Source organism: Mesocricetus auratus, unplaced genomic scaffold (genome assembly GCF_017639785.1).
Source record: "Mesocricetus auratus isolate SY011 unplaced genomic scaffold, BCM_Maur_2.0 contig_6806_pilon_obj, whole genome shotgun sequence".
Classification (NCBI taxonomy): domain Eukaryota; kingdom Metazoa; phylum Chordata; class Mammalia; order Rodentia; family Cricetidae; genus Mesocricetus; species Mesocricetus auratus.
This window is the reverse complement of record NW_024432056.1, coordinates 12,791-40,724: the sequence shown is the minus strand read 5'-3', so window position 1 is coordinate 40,724 and position 27,934 is coordinate 12,791. Positions and strand designations below refer to the sequence as shown.

The following is a 27,934-nucleotide window of genomic DNA, read 5'->3' as shown; positions in this document are numbered from 1 at the left end:
TTGGGCCCAGGCTTCTTTAGGGTCAGGGTTTAGCCCAGGCCCACATCTCTTCTTGCTTTGGGCCCGGGCTTTTTCAGGGTCAGGATTGGCCTGGGCACACTCATTTTCTTGGTCTGGCCCAGGCCTCTTTCTTTTGATTGGCCCAGGCCTAATTCTCTAGATAATTGGGCCCAGGCTTCTTTAGGGTAAGGGATTGGCCCAGGCCCACATTTCTTCTTCCATTGGGCCCGGGCCTTTTCAGGGTAAGGATTGGCCTGGGCACACTTATTTTCTTTGTCTGTCTCAGGCCTCTTTCATTTGATAGGCCCAGTACAACTTCTCTAGATAATTGGGCCAAGGCTTCTTTAGGGTCAGGGATTGGCCCAGGCCCATATCTCTTCTTGCTTTGGGCCTGGGCCTTTTCAGGGTTAGGTTTGGCCTGGGCACACTCATTTTCTTGGTCTGGCCCAGGTGTCTTTCTTTTGATATCCCAGGCCTAATTCTCTAGATAATTGGGCTCAGGCTTCTATAGGGTCAGGGGTTAGCCCAGGCCCACATCTCATCCTGCTTTGGGCCCGGGCTGTTTCAGGGTTGGGATTGGCCTGGGCACACTCATTTTCCTGGTCTGGCCCAGGCCTCTTTCATTTGATTGGCCCAGGTCTAATTCTCTGGATAATTGAGTCCAGGCTTCTTTAGGGTCAGGGGTTAGCCCAGGCCCACATCTCTTCATGCTTTGGGCCTGGGCTTTTTCAGGGTCAGGATTGGCCTGGGCACACCCATTTTCTTGGTATGGCCCTGGCTTCTTTCATTTGATTGGCCCAGGCCTATGTTTCCTCTCTAACGGACCCATGCTTCTTTAGGGTCAGGGAATTCCTTGGGTCCCCATGTCTTCTGATTTGGGGTCCAGCCTTTTTCAGGATCAGGGTACCTGTTTAATATTAGGGTGGAGGTAGTCGATCCTTTCCAGCCCATGCTTGCCCAAATCTTTGACTAAGTCTTCGTCTATTTTCAGCAGTTCTGAAAAAATAAAAAGAAAAGTCAGGTGGACTCTGATAGTGGAAAATACTAGCATCTTAAATGTTCTCAGAACATCACTGACCTGTCCTCAGGGAAACATGCAGAGACACAGACACAAATAGCCCACAGTTTACATAAAATAATTATACATTATACAAAGATGAAATATGTAGGAGAGAAAGCTGGTTGGGTAAGTCCTTCCTGTTGCACAGCTGACTGTCTATGGTGGAGGGGATATTCATGAGCTCATATGGAAAGACTGTTCCTTCGATGTTGTGAGATACACATAGGAGAGTCCCACCAAGACACCATGGTATATTTCCTTTCTGTGGTCTGAACCCTTGATGGAATATCACAGTTACATGAAACAGCAGAGGTTAGTCCTCCCATCATCTAGAGGATGCCTTGCTAAGGCATAGAAGTCTCTACAGATCATCACAAAATCTCTTTGCTGTGTGGGGATGGCGTCCTCTCTCTGAATGTCATACATGGCCATGTTCAGTGAGGGTATTTCTCTGATCCTTGTTTTTGCAACCCTTCTCAAGGTCATATCTGTCTTGTCCATCAAAAACACCTCAGACACCGAATCTGCCTTAGTCACCCCTTTCAAGAGAGCCCCCTGCCAAGTACACTGGTTTGAGATCACTTCTTCACCTACAGAATTTTCTGCAGTCACTTACCTGAAATAGATCTCTGCCCACCTTCTCCTGAGCTAAATCCTGGTCCACTGTAATGGGCTCTGCTGCCCTCAGATCTGGGTCACACCTGTAACTATGACAGTGACCCTCATGTGAGGTCACAGAGGCCAGGCCTCACTCTGTGAAACTCAAAGGCTGTCGATGCGCACAGATGTCTTTTGGGCTGGTACTTAGAGGAAGTCCCTGAAGTCTTCTCTTAAGATCATTTCTTGGGAACAAGCTCACATCCTGTCTTCCTTCTCCAGGGAATTTCACCCCTGGGCCCAGCTTGTTCAGTGGGGAAGGGTCATACTCATCCCTAATGTACACAGTTCACCTCTTGGTGTCTCATTTCTGCTGCTCAGTTTATCAACAAGTTTCTCTTGTCGAGAGATTTTAAGTGTGCCATCTGCAGGATTTTGTGTATCAAGCTGATGGATAATGTTGGGGTGCAACCTCTCCCATCACCACCATTAAACAGATTGCAGGAGGGTTGCCCAGAAAGCAGGATGTCATGAAATTCCCTTACCTGGCTCTGCCTTGATATAGTCAATGACTTCTGAGAATGTCACTCTGGAGACCAGCATAACAGCAGAGCTTCATCCTGTCATTGTTTGGAAACTGGAGTTCCAAGGCAGGTGCTGGCTCTGCCTCAGCAGCTGTCACCTTTTTTCACAAATACAGGTGGAGGTTAGTTGAAGAAAATTGACAAAATCCCCTCACACATACACACAGATTCACCCACAATTATATGAACACAGGTCTAATAAGTAAAGGCTTAAGTTTGAAAATAAAATGGATAGAGTATGGCATCAGTGACTGTGGCCATTCTGGGAAGGGCCTATGAGCCAAATGTAAAGATGATTTCCAGGAAGGTTCATGTCTAGAGAAGCCCATGAGAATCACTCCTACCTGTGAAGCATGTGCTCCCTGTGGGGATGTCACAAACATGTGGGTGGTACAAGTAATTATCTTTAACATTCTGGTGGCTCAAGCCTTCTGTCATAGACTATGCACTAAGTTGACACTTTCTTCAGAGGCCTCTCTTCATTAAATTTTACATACAATTTATATTTAAATGTATAAGTTAGGGAGATGGCTGTAGTTGTGTTTCATATTGTGTCCCTGACTTCAGCCATGCTGGGCATAACCCATAGTTATAAAAGATAAGGATCATGCTTGGAAGAAGCAAAGTCCCTTCAGACCCCTGCAGTAATGAATTTGACACACTCCCTACCTGTCCTGACACTGTGGGCTGCCTTAGCTGATGGTTGTCCCTGGCTTGGGCCCACTAGCAGAGTTTATTCTGCACCAGCCTGGAGACTGAAGTCTTCTCATGTGATACAGGCTGGGTGTGGACATCCCATGGCCTCATTCTCCAGTGAGTTGTGGGTGTTGTCTTCCTGAGTCCTTGTTACACTAGTTCTTTGTCACACATCTTACAGATACTTACTGCAGCTTTTTCTACAGCTATAGCACAGGTCCTGTTAAAGAACCACATTGTGCCTCATATCCTTTATCACCCCTGCTCCCAGTATAGCACAGTGAGGTTAAATTATGCCTTCATCCCAGGAATCCTGTGTATATTTCTCCCTCCACAGAGCCTAAAGCTTCCTCTAAACACATCCAAGTGAAAACATGTATAAGCACAGAATTAGAAGGGAGAGTACTGCCATGGTGCTTCCTGTGACAGTGACATTGGATTCTGTTCCCAAATTATGGCAGCTGTCTATGTCTATCTTAGTATAAATGAAAACATTGTTACCACCAGGGACCAGAATTATCAGGGAAGAACAGATATCAGTGCCAGGGATGCTTTGCCCACACTCCCTGAACAACCTGCGTGTGATTGTCTAATGTGGGCATACAAACAGGAACCCTCTGTCCTTATCACCTAGGTCAGAGGCTGGAGTCCTGGTGCAGATCCACCTGTGTGGCTTCATCCCAAGGCCTCTCTCTCTGTGAGTGGAGGGGTTTCTCTCCATGTGGTCTTGAGGTTCCTGTCCCACTGCTATGAGACTTCTGACTCCTGCTGTTTCTAGCTCTTCTTAGGATGAGCTCTCCTCAGGCTGGGACATTTCAAATACCTCGCTATGTTTTAGTGTCCCCATTTAAGATCTCAATAAAGAAGTGCCTCAAACCGAGTGAGTCACTCACATGATTAATTTCAGGTAGTGTCCATCCCAGAAAACAGCCCAAACTTACCCAGTCACATGCACTTGCTGTGATTCAAGCCCTCCTTCTGGACTCTGGCTTGTCCTCAGGTAAGACCCTGGCATTACTAGGGCAGGGTTCTATTGTGAGGTCACAGAGTCCTCACCCACCTCATTCTGGGAATCCCAGGTCATCCAGACCTCAGTTCTCTCCCAGCCTGACCCATCCTTGTTCTTTGCCAACCTATGTGCAAACATCCTTGGAAGCACTTAGCTTTGGGAAAGCAGCTAGAATTGTCTCAGGGATATTTCTGTGAGGATCCATTACATTTCTCTCCTGTCATTCCTCCATCTTCCCACAGGTACCATCACCCTTGAGAGGAGGAACGCTGTTGACAATGCTGCTTCCTCAGCTCAATTGTCTGAACTCACACTCTGCCTCATCATCTCAGATTCTTCATAGTCACCATGGTTTACTGCTGGCACTCAGCCTGTGGGGTACCATCTTCTGCCCCTTCTACTTGGTTCCAACAGTAACCTCATCTTATTTTCTACCTGTCTGCATCATTAATCTTTTAGCTTGAGTTTGGTTGTGGATTATTAGCTAGTGCTTGCCTGGCATTCCCTTGGCCCTGGGTTTTAGAATGAACAGCACAAAAATACATGGATGAATAATGAATAAATACATACAGCATGGATGATTCACAATAGAGTCGCAGGTAGAGCCCAGCTTGTGAGGTACAGAGACTCCTGGAAGCACCTGCTTTTCCTTGTCCCAAATCAGCTGACCTTTCACTGAAAAAGCTGTGTGTAGGAATGATCAAGCTGTCCAGAAATGTGCCAAGCCCTTTGTCCCCACGTGTGTGCAGGTCATGCAGTGGTAGTCAGGCTCTGTTAGCTCTGACTGACGTGAGACTCTTTGTCAACTCTGTGCTTCCCTGTGCTAGAACTTCAGTCTCTCAACTACCAGGTTTCCAGTGTTTCTCATGATGAGATGCTGTACATAAATCATGACTGACACCAAACTAGGGGACTTCTGGCCAACCTGGTCATGGGGCTACCGTGCATTCTGTGTAGAGAAGAAATGTTGTAAGGCTCAGACATTAATTTGAAAATCTTGAAGGAGAGTCCATGGATTCTTTTCTTTTTTAAGAAAGAGGACATAAAGCAAGGGTTAGGGAGCTAAGGTTAGTTCTGGAAGGAGTTAGGGAGAGGAGTGTGGGGCAAATAAGATCAGAATTTAATGTGAGATATTGTCAAAGAATTAATAAAATATTTATTTATTCATTTCTTCTTTTAATTATTCAACTTCATGCATTGGCCTCTTTGAACGTCCTCAAACAAACACCCCTGCTAGTTGTCTGGCCTCATCGAGTTTCTTTAGTTGTAGTGGGAGATTCTATAACCCTTTTCTGGTATCATTGGCTCTAAAGCTGTATTTCTCTACACTTGGGTCATGAAACCTTTGGTGGTGGAATTGAAAACTCTATTCACAAAGGGGTATCCTAAGACCATAGGATATTTACATTACAAACCATAACAGTAGCCAAATTACAACTATGAAGCAGCAATGAAAATAATATGGTTGTGGGTCATCACAACATAAGGAACTATATTAAATGTTTGCAGTATTAGGAAGGTTTAGAACCACTTCTCTAAAGCCAGAACCATGTGTGATAAGCTAAAAGTTCTATTGCTTCCTGAAGATGGAACATTGCCCCTCCTTCACATACATTTTCAACAGAATTCTGGTTTTTATCGTTTCCTTCACTGTCTAAGCATACCAGTCTTGGAATTCAATCTGTAGACCATGTTGCATGAACTCAGAGATCCTCTTGCCTGTGCTTCCAGAGTGCTAAAATATCACAAGAACAGTCTCTAGTCCACATACCAACATTCTTCTCTAAAACCTCCTGAGGCAGTCCCTCACAGTTCAAAGAACTCTCAGCACCACTATCTTCCATACTCCTACTGGTGAGGACCATTAAGCCCCACATAAAGTGTTCAACTGCTTTTCTAGTCCAAAGTCCACAATCCTCCAAACAAAAGTGTGGCCATCCCATCACAGCAATTCTGACAGCAACTACTGTATGAGCTAGGGTTTTATTTCTTTGAAGAGACACCATGACCATGTATAATAGTTTGTATGTAATTTGACCCTATAATCTCATAAGGTGTGGCACTATTAGGAGGTGTGACTTTGTTGGAGTGAGTATGGCTTTGTTATAATTGTGTCTCTATGGGGGCAGGCTTTGAGATTTCCTGTGTTGAAGATCCCACTCAGTGTCTCAGTTCACTTCCTGTTGCCTTCTGATCAAAATGCAGCCACCAATATGTCTGGCAGCATGTCACCATTCTCACTACCACGATGATAATGAACTGAACCCCAGAACTGTAAATGAGCCACACCAAATAAAATTTTCATATATGAGATTTTTTCATGGTCATCTTATCTCTTCCCAGCAATAGAAACCCTAACTAAGACCACCAGGGCAGCTCTTATAAAGAAAAGCATTCAACTGGTCTGGCTTATAGTTCAGAGGTTTAGTCCATTATCATCATGGAGTGAAGCATGGTGGCAAACAGGTAGACATGGTGAGGAGAGGTAACTGAAAGTTCTACATCTGGATTCACAGGTAGCAGGAATAGGGAGGACAACTGAGCCTACCTTGGGCTTCTGATACCCCAAAGCCCACTCCCAGTGACACACTTCAAGATGGCCATACCTACTCCAACAAAACCTCATCATCTCCCAAAGTCCCACTCCCTATGGAGCTATGGGGATAATTTCATTCAATCCACCACGTAGACTATTGCCATTGATCTTGATAGTGCACTACAACTTGATGGCAAGACCCTATTGCTGGAAACACTACAGGCTTCAGTCATAGAATATGCAGAAAACAAATGTTTTCTGCTTATGAACACAGTTCAAGAATGGAGTCCTGTGAGGAGATTTCTGAGTGCTTGGGAGAATACTCCAGGTAACCAAGACAAGAGTCTTGTGACCTCAGTTTCTTCAAAAAACACAGAATTGTTCATAGATCATGCTTTCATACTCCTCCCATGTGTAGTGCATAGGAGTTTATTTCAGATTATTTATTACAACTGGCTATAGTTATTTGGTTACATGCTTCTATAGAAAAACATATTTTTGCCACATGAGGCTTGAGCACCATGCACAGCTTGTTAGCCACATGTGGCTTCCTTTGTAACTGGACATTTTATGTGTGATTCAAAATGCAAAGAATGTTTTATTGAAGTTGTTTAACGAGCTAAACCCATTAGGTCGGGCCCTACATCCATCCACCTTGCCGGATGGCTAGAGAAGGACTCATGTGACTATTCTTAACTCTCAGAGTGTACATTGTCTGATGCTCTGAATGAAGTTGGCTATTGCATCAGACTTTAGTCCACCTAGTTTATTGGCTCCTGTCTCCTAGGTCTAGATATATGACAAATGGTGCCTGAAACTTGGACCTGAAGTTGTCTATGAGATAAGTGGTGATGAACCTATCAGAAGGAGGTCAGTGAGAATACAGCAGCAGAAACCATGGATGGCTTTGCTTTTTGTTTAACCTGTGCATCTTTTTTTAATGAAAGAAGGATACCACATACTAACATCACAACTATTAAATTTCTTGTAATTTGTTTGTGATTATAATATTTGGTTTCCAGAAGAAGGGACTTTAGATGAAGAAGAATGGGACAGAATCTGAAAGAATATTGAAAAGGCACACAGACATAGAGGAAAGATCTTGTTCAATTTTGGGTCACTGAACTTTAATTTGGACTGTTATCCAAGTGCTTAAGGATGACACAGAGGATATCAATCATGAGCAAAAGATGGATAAATCCTTAAATGAATATCAACTAGATGATCAAACTTTAAAATCTTTCTGTGTTTGTGTTTTTTGTAAAGGGAGATTTTTCCCCATCAAGGTAAAATCAAAAGTAAAAACATGGCCACCAATGACTATGCTGCTGGCAACTGCCTCAGCTCCTTTACTGGAGCCTCCTTTAAACACACTCCACTAGTGACTAAAACTGACCCTGAAGCATGGGGTGAGGAATTTGATAATCAATCTGATCTTGAATTCTCTTCCACTTCCTGAAGAGAACCTATGAAAAAACTAAATTTCTAACCTAGGCAAGCTTGGGCCTAGCAGGGAAAGGAAATTTGGCTCCCAAATCCACCATGGGCTCATGAGCTGGGCTTGCTATTTTCAATATAAGCAATCTATTTAAACTCTAGAAGGAGGGATGGCTTTGGATAATCCTCTCAGATTACCTTGCGAAGCAAGAAAAGAATCCAGACTAAAAGAGGCATCTGTGTAGTATGTGGATCTTTCACTGCCTTTGAACTCCCTTATTTTCCCCACTAAATTGTCTCCTACAGGTATTACAGCACACAAGGATAAACTTTGGAACGGATTCATGTACACCATAAGGGCCATAAAATACTGTCTGCTTACCTTACTCCTCTTGCTCAATTAGTAAATCAGGGGAGGACTGGATGTCAACAATTACATGGATTTGATCCTTGCTGTGTAGTAGTATCCTTAACTAACAGTTTTAAGAGTGTTACCGAACTCTATGGATTTCCAAATTCCATTTGCAGATCTCTGTGGAAGATAGGAAACCATCATCCAGCTGGAAACCTATGGGTTTTTCTCACATGAACTGAATTTGTGATTACAACATTATCTAACCTGCTCATGTTCCACAGGCAGCTACTTATTTTATTGATGGCTCATCTAATGGTACAGGAGGGATTCATGATCCAGATATTCATCAATCTCTTAATACTTCCCTCAGCCCATGGAGTGGAACTGGCTGTTTTGATTCATTTGCTACAGTTAGTTAACAAACCCTTAACCCCTGAGATTCTGCTTATTTTATAGGATTATTTCTGCACACCAGGCTGCTAACTGGGCTTTGGGAATGGCAGAAATCCTACAGGAATGGCTGGAGGGGCATGACTATCTTCCTGGGTGTGGCCTTCCTGATCTTCCTGCTGGTCTACAGAAAGATGGTCATTGGGTACCAGGAGAGCAGATAGCCCTGGTCTTAGATGTTTTAACTAGAATGGAAATCTTTTAAAAGTTAAATACTTAGAACTCTGCTCAGAGCTCGCAGTACAGGAAACATGGCATCAGCTTTGCAAAGGCTCGAAGGTGATGAGTTTCATCTTTAACTGTATGTATTCTGAGATAAAAAATAAAATTTGTCTAACTAAAGCTTCCTTTAGACATTTTCATCATCCCTGTGGGCCCTCATGAGAGCTCTAGCACATTGATCCCCTGGGCAGCATATGGTGGGACAGATCCCTGACATCTATGTTCATTCTCAATATCTCCACTGCTGTGTGCTCTGCAGACTGACAGCCCCACCTCTTCTTGTCAATCACACGCCCCTCCCCCTCCCCTTTCTTTTCCTAGGCTGTTGTCAGTCTCTTCTCCTGTTTGGTCTGTGACTCATTTTAGTGTCTGTATCTCATTCTGTCTGTCTCACCTCTGGGCATTTGGGCTTTTTTCTTATCCCTGAGTGGGACATGTGTCTCCTGTAGTCTGTCTGATTTTTCAGAAACTGATTCAGAACCTTCCCTGTTAATGTTGCTGAGTTTGGTTGTGACAGCCACATTGCACACATTCAAGTGACACACTGAGAACCAAGTCAGGCTCTAAATGAAATCCTTCAAAATAAAACAGACACCCCCATGTGGTCTTATCTTTGAGAAATTCTTTTGAGGGGACATGGTGGTATTTCTGTTTTGTGAAAACATGAACTTAGATATAGAAGTGCAATTCTGTGTTGGTTTTGGAGAGACTTCCAGCAATCAGTACTAGTTTATGTCCAAAGCACAGGACAGCAGCATCATGCATAGGGTTCCAGGAAGGGAGGCTTATTGATTTATTAGGAATGATCTCCCCCAACTCCACACTGGCTGAGAAATCTAAGAGATAACACAGACAAAAGGAGCCATTTGTGGGAGAGTTATCTATAAGGCAAATGTGTGACTGTGGGCAGGTCATGTGACTTTAAAGTGGCCTGTAAATAACAGCATAGGGAACACAAGAAAACAAGGTCATGGAAAAATCCTGAACATGATGAGTGTCAGCAGAGGAGAGTCACAGTGGGGAAGTTCAGCTTCATTGAAACTGACACTGTATCCTTCACATTCAGATCTTGAACAATTAGTGCAAACAGTACTCCATGACTTGATGAATTTCCTAAGAACCAGGATGTAGCCTACAGTGACAAGAACAGTACATAAGAGATGACTTTGAGAGGGCTGCTCTTCTCTGGGTGCAAGGGAAGAAGGGGGAGAAAAAAGGGTTAGGAAAGAAGAGGGGGATGAGGAGGTGGACAAGCAGAACAGGAAAGAGAAAGAGAGAGGGGACAGAGGAGGGGAGAGGAGGTGCCTTTAGACATTCTGATATGTGAAAAGAATTGATGGGTTCTTACGAAGAATTCCAAGAAAAGCCATTTTCTTTGCAAAATATAATTGTGAAAGACAAAATAACAGAAGCACTATAAGTAGCACACAAACCATGCCATGTCTTAAATTCAGTAATGGCCAGCCCTATGTTCATAAGTGTGATAAAATATGCAGTGTGCCATTGTGGAACATTTATGGAGATTTGGAGGTTCTCCTGGGATACTGGGGTAAGCAAGAGCTGACTGGACCCACTCAAGAGTTAAACCTGGCCATATCCAGATTAGCAGAAAATGTGTACCCTAATGAACTGTTCAACAGGAGTGCCAAGAGGTACCTATGAGGATTATCTTACTCTTTGTTGTGAAAAGAAATGATTACAGAACAACTTGGATGTCCCTTAATAAAAAAAAACTAGCTGTTGCAACATGACATTTATGTAGAAATTTAACATCCAAAAACAGGACTGAGAAATGTCTAAATATCTAAATACATATGCAAATACTCAGACACAAAATCAACAAAACACTGATTGCTGTGAAGGCTAGAATGAGAGAATGAGACAGGAGATTGAGAGAAATAAAATCAACAATCATGAAGTACATCTGTGATGTTTTAATTTATAATCTGGTGGTGCAACTTTAGTAGAACAGCAAACCATTCATGTTTCATCATTGCTAATGGTAGCTACTTGTTTTCATTCTATGTTTTTAAATTTTATTTTATTATTTATCTTTTTTAATTCTACATTTTTTCATGTACAAATGAAAGTCCAAATGTGTTTTAAAACGATACGCTTTTAACACCCAGCTTACTGACATGAGCTAAGAGTTCATGCAGGGGTGACTAGAGTCACAGGCTAAGCCCTCCCTACAGAATGCTGCCCTTTTCATCACAGCCAAACCAGTGACACAGCATTACACCACTGTGAACAGGATATTTATGCCACGGTTGCTCCAGTCTCTGGTTGAATGTACTAAAATACAAAAACCTTGATTATCTGGTAGAGCAGAACCTCAGAACCAAGCAGGGAAGATGCTTGGTTAAATCCCCCATGGGAATTGTATCTTGTCTTGAGTGTTGACTCTTTCCACCATGGTACCACAGTCTCTTCCCCACTCCTCCAGGTGTGGGGAGGAATCGTGTCAGTCCTCCTGTCCTCCTTCCTCTCAGTTCTTGAGGAGTTGCCATCCTCCATTCCATCCACCCAGGGAGAGCATGTTTTATTTGCCTGTTTGCCTCAAGAACATTTCCCCATGCTGGAACTGCCTGGTGCTTCGAACAAACCAATTTTATTTACAGCCCAGGAATCATTTCCTCTATCCTGGCAGGTTCATCTACTCTGGTTCAGTTTTTTAAGTCCAGTTCTTGCTCATAGAAGAATGCTTCCCATATTTATATTTCTAGCTTGGTGGAGATCATCAGTTTACCTGTAGTAAACCCTGCGTTTCCCATGAGCGAGGAAAAGCAATGGCACATTGTACTGGGATGACCCTGCCTCACTCCAGCCAGTTACTTAGGTGTTTGAAAGTAAAACATAGGTGGGAGAGTTAGCTATGTAAATGGTCATGAAAAGAGAGTTATCCTAAGTTACCCGAGTCAAAGTGTCTTACCAGTTCCCACATGGACCTGACTTTACTTCCTTTCCTGTTTTGCTTCCAGAAAAGAATGGAAGGCCTTAAGAAGTGCACATATGGAAGTATAGCCGAAGGTAAGAAAACACCAAGGTTTTAAATTAATGAAGAATGGGAGTCACTGTTCCTTATCCCACCTGTTTTCCGTCAAAACAGGGTCAAACATCCAGTTAGATCAAGAACAAAAAGGCCACTGCTGTTTGTTCCCCATCTACCCTAATCTCTTGTGTCCAAGTGCTGTTGTTTTCATGTACACAAATGTTCCCACATGTGTGCACCCCACCTGTGCACACACGCCCACGCCCACTCCATGTCATTTCCCAGACTTAACTGTCACCATCCCTCATCTCATTTCCCAGTGCCCACTTTGCCTTCTAGGCTACCCAGCTGGCTCTGAGTGTGAGTGGCTGCAGCTCTTCCACCTGAAATAACCTCTGGGGGACATATGCTGAGCATATTGACACAGTGTGTCTGAAAAACTGTGGGTAAAAGCTGTGACTCTATTTTTTCATTCATGACTTCTCATCTCTGCCGTCTTCTAAACTAATATTTTATTCACAACCAGTTTTCCGGGTGAGCACAGCGACCTTCTCTTCACAAATGACATAATTGTTGTGGTCCAGATGGAACAGAGCCTCTCCCTCCTGTGGAAATGATAAGGAGTGGGCTGTTGAAGAAGGGTGGAAGAGAAGATGCTTAGGAACACTTAGAAGTAGACATACTAGAATGTCCATCTATTTGCCAGGTGTGCTGGAGAGATCCCAAGAAGCCAAGAGCTCAAATTTCCAGCTCAGAAGGAATGAGGATATGGTACTGGCTTATGAGTCCAAATGAATACTAAGTGCACTATAGACTCCTAAGAATCTGTCATTTGGGGGAAGCTGAGGGTGTGGCTCAGTAGTGGAGTGTCCATCCAGCAGGTGTGAGCTCAGGGCTTAATTCTCAGGATCACAGAAAACAAAATCTATTAAAATATGTTTTACTCCTTTTACTCTGTCTTTACCTTGGTGTTCTGGGGGTGTTTTGTAAGAAATAGTAACTTTAAGGGTTCTTTCCTTTTTTCTTTCTTTTTTTTTTGTACAGTTGAGAAGAGATGATGGGAGAAAGAGAAACTATGTCACTGTTGAGTTCCAGGCCCTTTAAACTCTCGATGCATGTTGGAGTCACATTTCCCCTCATTGTGTGGAGGAGAGTGTCATAATGGAATGTGTGTGTGTGTGTGTGTGTGTGTGTGTGTGTGTGTGTGCGCGCGCGCGCGCGCACAGGTGGGGTACACACATGTGGGAACATGTGTCTGCATATGTAAATTTGTGTACATGAAAACAACAGAGGCTTGAACATAAGAGATTAGGAGACATGGGGAACAAAGAGCAGTGGCCTTTTTCTTCTTTATCTTAACTGGTTGTCTGACCCTGTTTTGGCCCAAAACAGGTGGATTAAGGAACAGTGACTCGCATTGTTCATTAATTTAAAACCTTGGTGTTTTCTTACCTTCGGCTATAGTTCCATATGTGCACTTCTTAAGGCCTTCCATTCTTTTCTGAAAGCAAACAGAAAAGGAAGTGAAGTCAGGTCCATGTGGGAATTGGTAAGACACTTTGACTCAGGTAACTCAGGATAGCTCTCCTTGCATGACCATGTCCATAGATAACTCTCCCACCTATGTTTTACTTTCAAACACCTAAGTAACTGGCTGGAGTGAGGCAGGGTCATCCCAGTTCAATGTGCCATTGCTTTTCCTTGCTCATGGGAAAGCAGAGGTTTTACTACATGTGAACTGATGATCTCCACCAAGCTAGAAGTATAAATATGGGAAGCATTCTTCTATGAGCTGTTAGTCTGCAGAGCACACAGCAGTGGAGATATTGAGAATGAACATAGAATTCTTCTCCATAAAGGAAAATTCTGCTAATTTTCCAGTGTGGATGCAGAGGCCATGGGAGATTGGCAGGCAGTGTGTGAGTGGCAGCAGATGATAAGGGGCAGGTGTCACCCAGGGAAAAGGCAGAAGAAAATACACAAAATGAACATTCTTGTCCTAAACCAGACAAGCTGATTTATCACATTTTATTTCACCAACCAGTAAGAATGCAGGGAGTTACTTTATGAGAGATAGTCTTTTATTCTTCATGATTCTTAAGCAGCAGGCAAATCAAGAACTGCCCGAGCTTGGCTTTGAGGCCCAAAACACCAGTAAAGAGCTGAGGATGCTCACCTGTATCTGCAATCCCAGCAATACACACAGTGAAGCAGTCAGTGGAGACAGAAGAATGGGTCGGGAGATATCAGGCCAGCTAGCACATGGTGTAGCAGAAACAAGAAAGAGGCTGTTTGCACCAAGTGTAATGGTAGACATTGCTTCAGAAATTTGTCCTCTGACACCCACAAGTGTCCGGTGGCACCAGTGTGTGCCTGTACTCTCTCACACAGCTAAAAATAAACACAAACATTTTCAGAGGTATCCCTTCCACCCATCTGGTCCTCCCTGTTCCTGTACTGGAATCACAGGGCAGGTTAGTGATCAAGAGTCTAGGAAATGGCACCCTCTCCTGTAAGGTTCAGCTGCCAATGAGGGTTCACGTAAGTCTTGATCTCAAGGATGTTGATTTACCACAGTATTGGGGTGTGTTATGGAAGAGGTATGGGCTACCTAAACTGTGAAGAACAGAGTGGTTTTCAGACAGGATCATAAGGTGGAGTTCACTGACTGGTCTTCTAGGGAAGGACTGGATCATGAGGGAGGGAACATAGAGATTCTACCCTGGCCTGTAGAGCCTTAACAACCCATCGTGACATCCTTGACATGAGGCCCATCTGGTCTGTGTGGATTTTGATGGGTCTGGGGTAAAATGGAGAGGTGTGCCCCACCTGCTGGGGAACTTGGGAAAGCCTGTGGACACTGGGACAGTTTCCCATCTGTCAAAGACAAGAGCATTCAATTAGCTTTGTTAACCTGAGGGTTTCAGAAGACAAGAAAAATGAGTTGGAAAGCCCAGCATTCTCATGGGCCTAGGGATGATAGCATGTCAATGTCAGGGATCTGTCCCACCATATGCTGCCCAGGGGATCAATGTGATAGAGCTCTCATGAGGGCCCACAGGGATGATGAAAATGTCTAAAGGAAGATTTATTTAGACAAATTTATTTTTTATGTCAGCATACATACAGTTAAAGATGAGACTCATCACCTTTGACCCTTTGCAAAGCTGATGCCATGTTTCCTGTACTGTGAGCTCTGAGCAGAGTTCTAAGTATTCAACTTTTAATTAATTTCCTTTATAGTTAATACATCTAAGACCAGGGCTATCTGGTACCCAATTACCATCTTTCTGTAGACCAGCAGGAAGATCAGGAAGGCCACATCCAGGAAGATAGTTATGCCCCTCCAACCATTCTTGTAGGATTTCTGCCATTCCCATAGCCCAGTTAGCAGCCTTGTGTTGAAGAATAATCCTATGATATAAGGAGAATCACAGGGGTTAAGGGTTTGTTAACTAACTGTAGCAAATCAAAACAGCCAGTTCCACTCCATAGGCTGAGGGAAGTATTAAGAAACTGATGAATATCTGGATCATGAATCCCTCCTGTACCATTAGATGAGCCATCAATAAAATAAGTAGCTGCCTGTGGAACGTGAGGAGGTTAGACAATTTTGTAATCACAAATTCAGTTCATGTGAGAAAAACTCATAGTTTTCCAGCTGGATGATGGTTTCCTATCTTCCACAGAGATCTGGAAATGGAATTTGGAAATCCATAGAGTTCGGTAACACTCTTAAAACTGTTAGTTAAGGATACTACTACACAGCAAGGATCAAATCCATGTAATTGTTGACATCCAGTCCTCCCCTGATTTACTAATTGAGCAAGAGGAGTAAGGTAAGAAGACAGTATTTTATGGCCCTTATGGTGTACATGAATCCCTTCCAAAGTTTATCCTTGTGTGATGTAATACCTGTAGGAGACAATTTAGTGGGGAAAATAAGGGAGTTCAAAGGAAGTGAAAGATCCACATACTACACAGATGCCTCTTTTAGTCTAGATTCTTTTCTTGCTTCACAAGGTAATCTGAGAGGATTATCCAAAGCCATCCCTCTTTCTAGAGTTTAAATAGATTGCTTATATTGAAAATAGCAAGCCCAGTTCATGAGCCCAAGGTGGATTTGGGAGCCAAATTTCCTTTCCCTGCTAGGCCCAAGCTTGCCTAGGTTAGAAATTGAGTTTGTTCATGGGTTCTCTTCAGGAAGTGGAGAGAATTCAAGATCAGGTTGATTATCAAATTCCTCACCCCATGCTTCAGCGTCAGTTTTACTCACTAGTGGAGTGTGTTTAAAGGAGGCTCCAGTAAAGGAGATGAGGCAGTTGCCAGCAGCATAGTCATTGGTGGCCATGTTTTTACTTTTGATTTTACCTTGATGGGGAAAAATCTCCCTTTACAAAAAACACAAACACAGGAAGATTTTAAAGTTTGATCATCTAGTTGATATTCATTTAAGGAATTATCTATCTCTTCCTCATGATTGATATCCTCTGTGTCATCCTTAAGCACTTGGATAAGAGTCCAAATTAAAATTCAGAGACCCAAAATTGAATAAGATCTTTCCTCCATGTCTGTGTGCCTTTTCAATATTCTTTCAGATTCTGTCCCATTCTTTTTCATGTAAAGTCCCTTCTTCTGGAAGCAAAATGTTATAATCACAAACAAATGACAAGAAATTTAATAGTTGTGATGTTAGTATGTGGTATCCTTCTTTCATTAAAAAAAGATGCACAAGTTAAACAAAAAGCAAAGCCATCCATGGTTTCTGCCGCTGTATTCTCACTGACCTCCTTCTGAGAGGTTCATCACCACTTATCTCATAGACAACTTCAGGTCCAAGTTTCAGGCACCATTTATCATATATCTAGACCTAGGAGACAGGAGCCAATAAATTAGGTGGACTAAAGTCTGATGCAATAGCCAACTTCATTCAGAGCATCAGACAATGTACACTCTGAGAGTTAAGAATAGTCACATGAGTCCTTCTCTAGCCATCCGGCAAGGTGGATGGATGTAGGGCCCGACCTAATGGGTTTAGCTCGTTAAACAACTTCAAAAAAACATTCTTTGCATTTTGAATCACACATAAAATATCCAGTTACAAAGGAAGCAACATGTGGCTAATAAGCTGTGCATGGTGCTCAAGCCTCATGTGGCAAAAATATGTTTTTCTATAGAAGCATGTAACCAAATAACTATAGCCAGTTGTAATAAATAATCTGAAATAAACTCCTATGCACTACACATGGGAGGAGTATGAAAGCATGATCTGAGGACAATTCTGTGTTTTTTGAAGAAACTGGGGTCACAAGACAATTGTCTTGGTTACCTGGAGTATTCTCCCAAGCACTCAGAAATCTCCTCACAGGACTCCATTCTTGAACTGTGTTCATAAGCAGAAAACATTTGTTTTCTGCATATTCTATGACTGAAGCCTGTAGTGTTTCCAGCAATAGGGTCTTGCCATCAAGTTGTAGTGCACTATCAAGATCAATGGCAATAGTCTACGTGGTGGTTTGAATGAAATTATCCCCTTAGCTCCATACAGAGTGGGACTTTGGGAGATGATGAGGTTTTGTTGGAGTAGGTATGGCCATCGTTGAAGTGTGTCACTGGGAGTGGGATCTGGGGTATCAGAAGCCCAAGGTAGACTCAGTTGTCCTCCCTATTCCTGCTACCTGTGAATCCAGATGTAGAACTTTCAGTTACCTCTCCTCATCATGTCTACCTGTTTGCCACCATGCTTCACTCCGTGATGATAATGGACTAAACCTCTGAACTATAAGCCAGACCAGTTGAATGCTTTTCTTTATAAGAGCTGCCCTGGTGTCTTATTTAGGGTTTCTATTGCTGGGAAGAGATAAGATGACCATGAAAAAAATCTCATATATGAAAATTTTATTTGGTGTGGCTCATTTACAGTTCTGGGGTTCAGCTCATTATCATCGTGGTAGTGAGAAGGGTGACATGCTGCCAGACATATTGGTGGCTGCATTTTGATCAGAAGGCAACAGGAAGTGAACTGAGACACTGTGTGGGATCTTCAACACAGGAAATCTCAAACCCTGCCTCCATAGAGACAAAATTATAACAAACCCATATTCACTCCAACAAAGTCACACCTACTAATAGTGCCACTCCTTATGAGATTATAGGGGCAAATTACTTTCAAATTGTTATACATGGTCATGGTATCTCTTCAAAGAAATAAAACCCTAGCTCAGACAGTACTTGCTGTCAGAAGTGGTGTATTGCTGTGTTGGGATGGCAACACTTTTGTTTGGAGGATTGTGGACTTTGAACTCAAAAAAGCAGTTGAACACTTTAAGTGGGGCTTAATGGGCCTAGCCAGTTGGAGTATGGAAGATAGTGGTGTTTAGAGTGCTTTGAACTGTAAGGGACTGCCTCAGGAGGTTTCAGAGGAGAAGAATTTTAGTATGTGGACTAGAGACTGTTCTTGTGATATTTTACACTCTGGAAGCACAGGCAGGTGGATCTCTGAGTTCATGCAACATGGTCTACAGACTGAATTCCAGGACTGGTAAGCTTAGACAGTGAAGGCAAGGATAAAAACCAGAATTCTGTTGAAAATGTATGTGAAGGAGGGGCAATGTTCCATATTCAGGAAGCAGTAGAACTTTTAGCTTATCACACATGGTTCTGGCTTTAGAGAGGTAGTTCTAAACCTTCCTAATAATGCAACCATTTAATAGAGTTCCTTATGATGTGATGACCTACAACCACATTATATTCATTGCTGCTTCATAGTTGTAATTTGGCTACTGTTATGGTTTGTAATGTAAATATCCTATGGTCTTAGGATACCCCTTGTGAATGGAGTTTTCAATTCCACCCCCAAAGGGTTCATGACCCACAGGTAAAGAAATACAGCTTAAGAGCCAATGATACCAGAAAAGGGTTATAGAATCTCCCTCCACAACTAAAGAAACATGATGAGGCCAGGCAACTAGTAGGAGTGTTTGTTTGAGGACGTTCAAAGAGGCCAATGCATGAAGTTGAATAATTAAATGAATAAATAAATATTTTTATTACTTCTTTGACAATATCACACATTAAATTCTGATCTTATTTACCACACACTCCTCTCCCTAACTCCTTCCAGAACTAACCTTAGCTCCCTAACCCTTGCTTTATGTCCTCTTTCTTAAAAAAGAAAAGAACCCATGGACTTTCCTTCAAGATTTTCAAATTAATGTCTGAGCCTCACAACACAGAATGCACTGTAGCCCCATGACCAGGTTAGCCAGAAGTCCACTAATTTGGTGTCAGTCATGATTTATGTACAGTATCTCATCATGAGAAACACTGGAAACCTGGTAGTTGAGAGACTGAAGTTCTAGCACAAGGGAAGCACAGGGTTGACAAAGAGTCTCATGTCAGTCAGAGCTAACAGAGCCTGACTACCACTGCAAGACCTGCACACAGGTGGGGACAAAGGGCTTGGCACATTTCTGAACAGCTTGATCATTCCTACACACAGCTTTTTCAGTGACAGGTCACCTGATTTGGGACAAGGAAAAGCAGGTGCTTCCAGGAGTCTCTGTACCTCACAAGCTAGGCTCTACCTGCGACTCTATTGTGAAGCATCCATGCTGTATGTATTTATTGATTAGTCATCCATGTATTTTTGTGCTGTTCATTCTGAAACCAAGGGCCAGGCAAGCACTAGCTAATACTAATCCACAACCAAACTCAAGCTAAAAGATTAATGATGCAGACAGGTAGAAAATACGATGAGGTTACTTTTGGAACCAAGTAGAAGGGGCAGAAGATGGTACCCCACAGGCTGAGTGCCAGCAGTAAACCATGGTGACTATGAAGAATCTGAGATGATGAGGCAGAGTGTGAGTTCAGACAATTGAGATGAGGAAGCAGCATTGTCAACTGCATTCCTCTTCTCAAGGGTGATGGTACCTGTGGGAAGATGGAGGAATGACAGGAGAGAAATGTAATGTATGCTCCCGGAAATATCCCTGAGACACTTCTAGCTGCTTTCCCAAAGCTAAGTGCTTCCAGGGATGTTTGCACATAGGTTGGCAAACAACAAGGATGGGTCAGATAGGGAGAGAACTGGGGTCTGGATGACCTGGGATTCCAAGAATGAGGTAGGTGAGGCCTCTGTGACCTCACAATTGAACCCTGCCCTAGTAATGCCAGGGTCTTACCTGAGGACAAGCCAGAGTCCAGAAGGAGGGCTTGAATCACAGCAAGTGCATGTGACTGGGTAAGTTTGGGCTGTTTTCTGGGATGCACACTACCTGAATTTAATCATGTGAGTGACTCACTCGGTTTGAGGCACTTCTTTATTGAGATCTTAAATGGGGACACTAAAACATAGCTAGGTATTTGAAATGTTCCAGCCTGAGGAGAGCTCATCCTAAGAAGAACTAGAAACAGTAGGAGTCAGAAGTCTCATAGCAGTGGGACAGGAACCTCAAGACCACATGGAGAGAAACCCCTAGACTCACAGAGAGAGAGGCCTTGGGATGAAGCCACACAGGTGGATCTGCACCAGGACTCCAGCCTCTGACCTAGGTGATAAGGACAGAGGGTTCCTGTTTGTGTGCCCACATTAGACAATCACACGCAGGTTGTTCAGGGAGTGTGGGCAAAGCATCCCTGGCACTGATATCTGTTCTTCCCTGATAATTCTGGTCCCTGGTGGTAACAATGTTTTCATTTATACTAAGATAGACATAGACAGCTGCCATAATTTGGGAACAGAATCCAATGTCACTGTCACAGGAAGTACCATGGCAATACTCTCCCTTCTAATTCTGTGCTAATACATGTTTTCACTTGGATGTGTTTAGAGGAAGCTTTAGGCTCTGTGGAGGGAGAAATATACTCAGGAATTCTGGGATGAAGGCATAATTTAACGTAACTGTGCTATACTGGGAGCAGTAGTGATAAAGGATATGAGGCACAATGTGGTTATTTAACAGGACCTGTGATATAGCTTTAGAAGAAGCTGCAGTAAGTATCTGTAAGACGTGTGACAAAGAACTACTATAACAAGGACTCAGGAAGACAACACCCACAACTCACTGGAGAAAGAGGCCATGGGATGTCCACACCCAGCCTGTATCACATGAGAAGACTTCAGTCTCCAGGCTGGTGCAGAATAAACTCTGCTAGTGGGCCCAAGCCAGGGACAACCATCAGCTATAGCAGCCCACAGTGTCAGGACAGGTAGGGAGTGTGTCAAAGTCATTACTGCAGGGGTCTGAAGGGTCTTTGCTTCTAGACAGCACAATCCTTATCTTTTATAACTATGCGTTGGGCCCAGCATGGCTGAAGTCAGGGACACAATAAGAAACACAACTACAGCCATCTCCCTAACCTATCCATATTTACATTTAAATTATATGTAAAATTTAATGAAGAGAGGCCTCTGAAGAAAGTGTCAACTCAGTGCATAGTCTATCACTTCAGGATTGAGCCTACAGAATCTTAAAGATAATTATATGTACCACCCACCTGTTTGTGACATCCCCACAGGGAGCATATGATTCACAGGTAGGAGGGCTTCTCATGGGCTTCTCTAGACATGAACCTTCCTGGAAATCATCTTTAAAGTCGGCTCATAGGCCCTTCCCAGAATGGCCACAGACACTGATGCCATACTCGATCCATCTTATTTTCAAACTTAAGCTTTTACTTATGAGACCTGAGTTAATATATTTGTGGTTGAATCTGGGTGTATGTCTGAGGGGATTTTGTCAAATTTCTTCAACTAACCTCCACCTGTATTTGTGAGAAAAGGTGACAGCTGCTGAGGCAGAGCCAGCCCATGCCTTGGAACTCCAGTTTCCAAATGACAACAGGAAGAATCTCTGCTGTTATACACATCTCCAGAGTGACATTCTCAGAAGTCATTGACTGTTTCATGGCAGGACCAGGTAAGGGAATTTCATGACATCCTGATTTCTCGGGCAATCCTCCTGCAAGCTATGTTTAATGGTGGTGATGGGAGAGGTTGTACCCCAACATTTTCCATCAGCTGGATACCCAAAATACTGCAGATGGCACACTTAAAATCTCTTGACAAGAGAAACTTATTAATAAACTGAGCAGCAGAAATGAGACACCAAGAAGTGAATTGTGCACATTAAGGCAGAGTATGATCATTCCCTACTGAATATGCTGGTCCCAGGGTTGAAGTTCCCTGTAGGAGAAGGACTGGATGTGAGCTTGTTCCCAAGAAATGATCTTAAGAGAAGCCTTCAGGGACTTCTCCTAAATACTAGCCCAAAAGACATCCTTTGAGTTTCACAGACAGAGTGAGGCCTGGCCTCTGTGACCTCACATGAGGGTCACTGTCATTGTTCTGGGTGTGACCCAGTTCAGAGGGCAGCAGAGTCCACTATAGTGGACCAGGATTTAGCTCAGGAGAAGGTAGGCAGAGATCTACTTCAGGTAAGTGATTGCCGAAAATTCTGTAGGTGAAGAAGTGATTTCAAACCAGTGTACTTGGCAGGGGGCTCTCTGGAAAGGGGTGACAAAGGCAGATTCGGTGTCTTAGGGGTTTTTGATTGACACGGCAGATATGACCATGAGAAGGGTTACAAAAACAAGGATCAGAGAAATACCCTCACTGAACATGGCCATGTAGGACATTCAGAGAGAGGATGCCATCCCCACACAGCAAAGAGATCTTTTGATGATCTGTAGAGACTTCTATGCCTTAGCAAGGCATCCTCAAGATGAAGGGAGGACTAACCTCTGCTGTTTCTTGTTACTGAGTTATTCCATCAAGGGTTCAGACGACAGAAAGGAAATATACCATGGTGACTTGGTGGGACTCTCCTAATTGTATCTCACTAACTAGAAGCAACAGTCTTTCCACATGAGCTCACAGATACCCCTCCACCATAGACAGTCAGCTGTGCAACAGGAAGGAATAACCCAACCAGCTTTCTCTCCTACATATTTCATCTTTGTATAATGTATAATTATTTCATGTGAACTGTGGGCTATATGTGTCTGTGTCTGTGCATGTTTCCCCATGGACAGGTCAGTGATGTTCTGAGAACATTTAAGATGCCAGTATTTTCCACTATCAAAGTCCACCTGACTTTTCTTTTATTTTTTCAGAAATGCTGAAAATAGACCAAGATTTAGTCAAAGATTTGGGCAAGCTTCGGCTGGAAAGGATCGACTACCTCCACCCAAATTATAAACAGGTACCCTGACCCTAAAAAGGCTGGACCCCAAATCAGAAGACATGGGGACCCAAGGAATTCCCTTACACTACAGAATCCCGGGCCCATTAGAAATGAAACATGGGCCTGGGCCAATCAAATGAAGGATGCCAGGGCCAAACCAAGAAAATGAGTATGCCCTCACCAATTAACACTGAAAAACCACAGGCCCAAAGGAAGAAGAGATGAGCACCTGGGCTAACCCTGACCCTAAAGAAGCCTAAGCTCAATAATCAAGAGAAATGGTTCTGTGCCAAAGAAAAAGAGAGGCCTGTGCCAGACCAAGAAAATGAGAATGCCCAGGCCAATCCTGACCCTGAAAAAGCCCCGGCACAAAGCAAGAAGAGATGTGGGCCTGGGCTAACCCCTGACCCTAAAGGAGCCTGAGCCCAATAATCCAGAGAATTTGGCCTGGGCCAGTCCAAAAAAGAGGCCTGGGCCAGACCAAGAAAATGAGTGTGCCCAGGCCAATCCTGACCCTGAAACAGCCCAGGCCCAAAGCAAGAAGAGATGTGGGCCTGGGCTAAACCCTGACCCTAAAGAAGCCTGAGCAAAATTATCCAGAGAATTTGGCCTGGGCCAGACCAAGAAAATGAGTGTGCCCAGGCCAATCCTGACCCTGAAAAAGCCCGGGCCCAAAGCAAGAAGAGATGTGGGCCTGGGCTAAACCCTGACCCTAAAGAAGCCTGAGCAAATTATCCAGAGAATTTAGCCTGGGCCAGACAGAAACAGAGGCCTGGGCCAGACCAAGAAAATGAGTGTGCCCAGGCCAATCCTGACCCTGAAACAGCCCGGGCCCAAAGCAAGAAGAGATATGGGCCTGGGCTAAACCCTGACCCTAAAGAAGCCTGAGCAAAATAATCCAGAGAATTTGGCCTGGGCCAGACCAAGAAAATGAGTGTGCCCAGGCCAATCCTGACCCTGAAACAGCCCAGGCCCAAAGCAAGAAGAGATGTGGGCCTGGGCTAACCCCTGACCCTAAAGAAGCCTGAGCACAATTATCCAGAGAATTTGGCCTGGGCCAGTCCAAAAAAGAGGCCTGGGCCAGACCAAGAAAATGAGTGTGCCCAGGCCAATCCTGACCCTGAAACAGCCCAGGCCCAAAGCAAGAAGAGATGTGGGCCTGGGCTAAACCCTGACCCTAAAGAAGCCTGAGCATAATTATCCAGAGAATTTGGCCTGGGCCAGTCCAAAAAAGAGGCCTGGGCCAGACCAAGAAAATGAGTGTGCCCAGGCCAATCCTGACCCTGAAAAAGCCCGGGCCCAAAGCAAGAAGAGATGTGGGCCTGGGCTAACCCCTGACCCTAAAGAAGCCTGAGCCCAATAATCCAGAGAATTTGGCCTGGGCCAGTCCAAAAAAGAGGCCTGGGCCAGACCAAGAAAATGAGTGTGCCCAGGCCAATCCTGACCCTGAAACAGCCCAGGCCCAAAGCAAGAAGAGATGTGGGCCTGGGCTAAACCCTGACCCTAAAGAAGCCTGAGCAAAATTATCCAGAGAATTGGCCTGGGCCAGACCAAGAAAATGAGTGTGCTCAGGCCAATCCTGACCCTGAAAAAGCCCGGGCCCAAAGCAAGAAGAGATGTGGGCCTGGGCTAAACCCTGACCCTAAAGAAGCCTGAGCAAAATTATCCAGAGAATTTGGCCTGGGCCAGACCAAGAAAATGAGTGTGCCCAGGCCAATCCTGACCCTGAAACAGCCCGGGCCCAAAGCAAGAAGAGATGTGGGCCTGGGCTAACCCCTGACCCTAAAGAAGCCTGAGCACAATTATCCAGAGAATTGTGGCCTGGGCCAGTCCAAAAAAGAGGCCTGGGCCAGACCAAGAAAATGAGTGTGCCCAGGCCAATCCTGACCCTGAAACAGCCCGGGCCCAAAGCAAGAAGAGATGTGGGCCTGGGCTAAACCCTGACCCTAAAGAAGCCTGAGCAAAATTATCCAGATAATGTGGCCTGGGCCAGTCAAAAAAAGGACCTGGGCCAGACCAAGAAAATGAATGTGCCCAAGCCAATCCTGACCAAACACTGAGGAAATTTTAGCACAAATACTAATGTAATATCAGCACAGATTAATCCCCTCCCAAAGAGGCCTGAACCCACAGCCAATCTAAAGTTAAACAATACCGTGGTTGCAGTATGTACCATGAGCTTCTCTGATCAAGGCCTTAATTTTAGTTTGTATTTTACATCAACCAAGACATCAGTGCACACATATCCCAGCTTGTCACTGATAGTCTTGGACTAACCGTCTATACTTCCTATAATGATTGATATAAGTGACATTCTGAGTACCAGATGTGTGGCTCTCACACACACTTCATTCAATCCAACATCTTCAACACACTAAAAAGGATGACAACATTGCCATAAAGTGACAAGGGCTCACCTAAATAATCCAGTAACATGGATGCACCTTATCAAAAAGGGTGTTACACTGCAACCTGCACCTTATCTTGACTGCCTTTTTTTTAAAGAAAATTTCTCATACTCAACTCTAGCCATAGACTGCTCACCAAGAATCTTGGGCAAACTCAGAACTTGATTTGATTAACTGAAATCTGGATTCATTATCCCCTCCAAGAAGGGGAACTTGATAATGACATGATTATTGACACAGGTTCAAGGCCATAAGCAGACCTGAAAGGAAACCCAGCACCTCCTTGAACCCTAAGTAGACTGGACTAATATTAAATGGTGTGTGGGCCGAACCCTCTGGTCAACCAAGGACAGGATCCCACCACAAACGAGCTAGTCTTTAAAGGGACAATATATCGCTTTAATGACCTAAGGAAATGGACATACCCATGACGCCAACCTGGTCTGAGGTCAGGCATTATCTCACTTCAATTATTTTTGGACAAATCATAGCCACATTTGTGACCCAGATCAAACCTCACCTTAATGAACAAAGGAAATGGACATACCCATGATGCCGACCTGGTCTGAGGCCAGGCATTTTCTCCCGACAATTTATTTTGTTGGACAAATCATAGCCTCATTTGTGACCAAATCCATGCTATTTCACTTAGAAATTTGGACTCAACCACAACCATTCTTGCACTGATGTTTGACATCACATCATAGACCATGAACTGTCATCAATGCTAATCTAGAATCTTCTTTGTGGTACCACTATAGTTTGTGAGATGTACCTGCTATTCTTCCAACACATCCAACAAACATTCTCACAGCAGGTGGATTAAGACCTCATTGCTCTCTAGTAATCTGAGCCTCACATAAACATCAAATAACAAAAACACAGCTTGGGATCAAGGGTGTGTGGGCCGCACCCTCTGTCCCAAATTCTTCCTGTATGAGGACTTTAAGAGAGCAAGGTTAAGAATCTGATGTGAAGTCTGACCTAGGCCACACCTACTGCTCCAAGAAGGTTGAACACACTTTAACACCATGAGTGTGTTGTCTGAAGAATGACATACTCTGAGTACCTTCTACTGCCTGGGTCTAGCTTAAATGTAAGGGTATGTGGGCCGTACCCTCTCTCCATATGACCCAGTGATACACTCACAGCAAGGGAGCAAGGACTATGCAATGACCTTTAATGGAACAAGGAACCACTCTCCTTAATATCAAGAAGAATTAGATGGCACAGGGTCTTATTGTGATTCACCTGATCCCTGCCCCCACCATTCCATCCATCAAAAACCTTGGATTCTTAAACAAGGCTTCTGAAGCTGATGACTGAAGGACAATCAAAATCAGTGTGGGCTGAGGGCTAATTTTCCACCAAGAAGCCTGAGTCAAGTTTAACTTTGACAGTTGTAGTCCTCATTCTCTCTTCATCACACCCAGGAGATTTCTTACCTTGGAGGACCCAGGAGTACAAGGCATGGCCATCTGGATATCTGGGCCACACGAGAGAAACAATCTGGGCAGACACTGGCATGATGGGTGTGTGGGCCGCACCCTGGAGTCATTGTTTGCCCAACTGCTATCTGGTCTTCAAGAGATCCAGGACAAGAAGATCTCATGTGTGTTAGCAACACCAACACCTCAGAGGAAACTGGAACCACCACAAGGACCAACACAGGCTTCAAGACTGTGGTCCAAACCCTCATATCCTGACATCAAATGTTATCTAGCCACTCTGATGACCTTGACCCTCAACTTTGCCACTCCGTTGACCTTGACCTTCAATTTGATATGATTACAAACATCAAGTAACTTAAAAATGTGATGACCCTGGAGTACAGACACAATTTTAATGTGGATGTCTAGTAGAAAACACTGAAATCCACACTCTGGTGGAAACTAGACATAGTTTCTTATGTTTCTTTAGTGTCACCAGAGCCTACCTAGAAGAAGCAAGACTTATACCCTGATTTCTATAGATCTCTGCCTTTATCTTATGTACCTAACACAGTGTCATCTTACAATATTCTTTGTCAAGTATCTCCTGCCCTACCATTATGTATATAGTCTTCAATAAATATAAGGTTTAATTGTGTCCTAGCGTTTCAATTGCTGTGAAGAGACACCATGACCATGGCAACTCTTATAAATGAAAACATTTATTGGGGTGACTTGCTTACAGGTTCAGAGGTTCAGTCCATTACCATCATGGCAGGGAACATGGCAGCATGCAGGCAGACATGGTGCTGGGCGAGTTGCTGAGAGTCCTATATCTTTCTGGCAACCGGAAGTCCACTGACAACTGGGTGGGATCCTGAGCATAGGAAACCTTAAAGTCCACCTCCACAGGGACACACTTCTTCCAACAAGGCCATACCCTCTCCAGCAAAGCCACTCCTCCCAGTA

The 27,934-nt window shown here is 43.8% G+C and overlaps 2 long non-coding RNA genes across 4 annotated transcripts; one reads left to right on the top strand and one right to left on the bottom strand.

Annotated features, from left to right (window-relative positions):
* Nucleotides 1-699: 699 nt before the first annotated feature.
* On the bottom strand, nt 700-4,352 carry LOC121138294. Its single transcript, XR_005875392.1, has 3 exons — nt 3,879-4,352; nt 2,203-2,339; nt 700-996 (listed from the first exon to the last, which is right to left on the bottom strand). It is a non-coding gene; the product is annotated as an uncharacterized LOC121138294 (long non-coding RNA).
* A 15,139-nt stretch (nt 4,353-19,491) lies between these two features.
* On the top strand, nt 19,492-27,623 carry LOC121138293. Of its 3 annotated transcripts, none has more exons than XR_005875391.1 (4): nt 19,492-19,553; nt 21,725-21,861; nt 23,057-23,145; nt 26,969-27,623. It is a non-coding gene; the product is annotated as an uncharacterized LOC121138293 (long non-coding RNA). The 3 variants fall into 3 exon arrangements; XR_005875389.1 differs by lacking the exon at nt 19,492-19,553 and adding an exon at nt 20,053-20,183; XR_005875390.1 differs by lacking the exon at nt 19,492-19,553 and adding an exon at nt 20,918-21,151.
* Nucleotides 27,624-27,934: the final 311 nt, after the last annotated feature.